The following is a 4,017-nucleotide window of genomic DNA, read 5'->3' on the forward strand; positions in this document are numbered from 1 at the left end:
CCTTGCATTAAGGTATGTTCAATGTCGCGAATCATTTTTCACGCAACGTGTATCCGAACGAGTATGACACAATGTTTTGACAACTCTGATAAGGAACCATGTTAGTTTTTTGAGTAATTGTGTCGTTGGGTCAGTATGAAAGCTGTTTGTTTGATTTTGCGACATTAATCATCTGGTGAAATACGCGACGTTAGGAATATTATAGAAATAAACGCTTCATAATAAACGCTTAATTGCGCTGTGTGTTTATACCATCTTGCCTACTCGTCAGCGATAGATTAAAAAAAAGGTTGAGGTTTATAAAGAATGTACACAGACGATGACGCTTGGTAATTAAGCCTTCTTCTTCTTATCGTGTGGGCTGTGAGGTGGAATACCAGCCTCATCAACCCTGGTGTTAGGGATATGATTAAGCTTTTTTCAGGCTGGATAAGGAATCAGCTTTTTCCATAAACTCACCTGTGTTATGATAATATTTCATTAGTAACACAAAGGAAATAAGCGGACTGACCAACCTTCTATTACGTATGAAATTTAAAGCCCAAAATTCCAATAAACTTCTTCATTTCACGAAAACACTATGAACTCGCCTAGATTATTAGTAAGAAAAGCCATATTTTTTTCTAGTTGCGTTACTTTGCTTCGGATTTCGAACATACGTCATGGCAACAAAAATATTATAGTATTAAATACCTACTTAATATTGTAACCCCTCCGGTTGATTGAGGGCAAGTCTGTGTCCAGCACAGAAATTTATGTAGGCTGTGTATGTATGTCTTGTTTATGTATACATAGCCCATATACATTTAAAACACAGAATGAGCAGAAGAGAAACATTCGTATAAAAGTCCAATAAAATCCGCCTGCCATATACGAGGGAGAAAGAATACAGTGCGGCGTTCATTGAAAACTGTCGAAGAGAGGAAACTTCGTACAAATTCCCGTCAGATCGATGGAGAAAATATTATGAAAGGCGGAATACAATCGGTCCAGTGATCAATCATGTCACTTCATTACTACTGGCTAAGTGTGCCAGGGATGGCTTTGTCTGGCTGGTCATTCGCAGTGTTGGTGTTTTATGCCTTACTAAGGTCGTAAGTCATAACGCAAACTGTTATAACGTCACTAAGGTGGTAACAAAAGCTCGTAAGCGCCTGTTGGAAAAATCACACTCAGATGTGTTTTTGTTAACAAAAATGCTCTCTCTCTACTAACAATAACAATTATCTGTTACACCTACTTAAGCAACTTTCGCAAAGGCCGGTCATAGGATGGGTGACCACAAAAAATAGTTTTCATCTCGATCTCCTCCGTGCTTCGGAAGGCACGTTAAGCAGTTGGTTCCGGCTGCATTAGCAGTCGTTAATAACCATCAATCCGCACTGGGCCCGCGTGATGGTTTAAGGCCTGATCTCCCTATCCATCCATAGAGAAGGCCCGTGCCCCAGCAGTGGGGACGTTTATGGGCTGATGATGATGATGATGTTACACCTACTTAATGTCTCTTTGTTTATTTTATTTGTATAACCTCTGCTATGAAGGAGCGGAGTTTCCTGGCACAGGCATTACTATGCTTAAAAGGAAACTCCAGCTACTAGTTCTAAATGTATACTATTGTTAATGCGCCTGGCCTAATCCCGACCGAAATGAGCAGATTTACAAGTGCAGTAACTATTTACTAAACTGTGGTTCAGAATCTGGGTTTCCTGAAGATTTTTATTATCATTAACATATAGTTACTAGTATGTAAATTATGTCTAACCGATTGGCTGCTTTAAACTTTATTTTGTTTTACACAAAATAGTTTTCCTCATGTTCGATTTGGTAGAACATTACAAGGTTTCCTTTTTATTACTAATGGAATTGCGTAATAAGATGTAATTATAAGTATTATTTTATCAAAACTTATTACCACAAATTATGATGTCATTTACCACAACCGGAAGCTGCGCCCAAACTTGCTGATGTAGTCATGTCTTGTTTTTTGTAATCTGGGAAATTATACATTACATGTAAGTAAATATTCATATTGATTGGTTGATCCTTGATTCGCAAGCCGCGTTAAGCCGTCCCGGTTACTACTTACTAATGTAAGCACGTAGTTGTTACATGAGCCATATCAGGGGCCTAAGGCGGCCGCAATGATAACCCTGACACCAGGGTTGGTGAGGTTGGTTATCCACCTCACAACCAACACGATCTTCTTCTTCTTCTATCGTGTGGGTTGTGAGGCGAATTACCAACCTCATCAACCCTGGTGTCAGGGTTACTATACCAACACGATGAAAGAAGAAGAAGCAGATATTTTGAAGTCTTAGGTAAGTATTTGCAGATCTCTAAAGTTTAAGTACCGCTGAAGCATAACACTTATTTCTGCCTCGCTGCAGTCGGATAGAAAGAATATTCTGATTGGGCATCATTAATCAATGATTAATATATTTAATGAATTTGAAATTGTGTAAGACAAATAATATACTTAATACAACCGTCACAATAGTTACACAAAAATACTTAGGTAGGCAAAATATACACTTGCCATTAATGGATAATGTATACCTAATGCCAAAAAAAGATAAACCTACCATAAAAATTACATCTTTTCGTAAAAGAACAGATTCTCAATAAATCAACGGTAGAAAAAGAGCAATCGTAGTTCTAAACACGTGGATCTAAACAGGTAAATAAAATATATACATAAGTTATTAATTAATTCACTTACTCTACTAACTAGGACTTTACAGACTTGAATCAGGCCTGATTGTCTGAAAAAATAAGATGATTTCGTGCTTCGGAGGACACGTTAAGCCATTGATCCCGGCTATTTGCCGTTAAAACACCTCCACCAACCCGCAGTGAAGCAGCGAGGTGGAGTATGCTCCATGCCCAGTTACCCCTCCGGTTGATTGAGGGGAGGCCTGTGCCCAGCAGTGCGACGTATTCTACTAAATCGACTCTACTACAGAATTTGACTGATCCAACATTTCGAGGCAATTTCGAGGCGATGTGGACACGAAAAAAGTAATAGGTAATAGGGTATGGTAAACTGAATACGTAAGTACATCGAGGAGAAGCTTATCTAACAGTTTTTCTAGTGGCAAAAATTAGGGATTTCTTAATATTATAACATAATTATTATTTTTAACATCTCTTTTAGATAAGTTTACAAAATTATGACACTAATCAGTGTCTCGAGTAAAAATTTCTTAGTAAAACGACATCTATGTATTTTCCACGGAACCTATGCGTATCGTTGCGAAAGTTCATAAGGAATTACTCTTGGTTTGACGGAAAACAAAGGAAGCTTTTTGCAAAAACGCCATCTACCGATTTTCGTAAGAACTCGTTCCAAAGGTTTCGACGTCTAGTCTAAACTACATCAGCTAGCTATGAGTTACGATGCTTTAGTTTTGTATACGACAGATGTCGCTCCTATCGTTCTTATTAGAAATTATGGTGTAGAGTCGTGACTAATAAGTAGTTTTATTTCCTTTAAAAGTGCATTTATAAAAATATATTTATTTTTGAACATGGTTTAAATAATTTAACCTTAATTTTATAGAAAAATCTAAGAGATAAGAGCAAAATGAAAACAGCTCTACATCATTAGTCCCGTTGGCTCTACATCTCATGGTTGGTATGTAAGTCGAGATAATATTTCTATTCGCTGGTAGATGGCGTTTTGCGGGAAAACATTGATCGGTAAAACAGTCTGTGGCATAGACTGCCAATGTAGAATTTTATGCAGTGAAGCTTTTTAAAAGCTCTCGTGTAGAAGGGAGGAGCTTTTCCAGACAATTTTAGCTTTTAAAATAGATTTTTGGCGTAATTTAAGGCGTTTGGGCGAAAATATGAAGAGGTAAGTGATTTCCTTGTCATACTAGCAGTAGTATGATATAATTATAAGTAGTATTATAGCTTAGGTTATAGCAGTAAATGTCGGGTAATGTTAATGTTTCGAAGATTTATAGCGCGATGTATAGCAGATGTGTTCGATACAATGTTATTAAGAAAGTTTAG

The sequence above is a fragment of the Pectinophora gossypiella genome, chromosome 10 (genome assembly GCF_024362695.1).
Source record: "Pectinophora gossypiella chromosome 10, ilPecGoss1.1, whole genome shotgun sequence".
Classification (NCBI taxonomy): domain Eukaryota; kingdom Metazoa; phylum Arthropoda; class Insecta; order Lepidoptera; family Gelechiidae; genus Pectinophora; species Pectinophora gossypiella.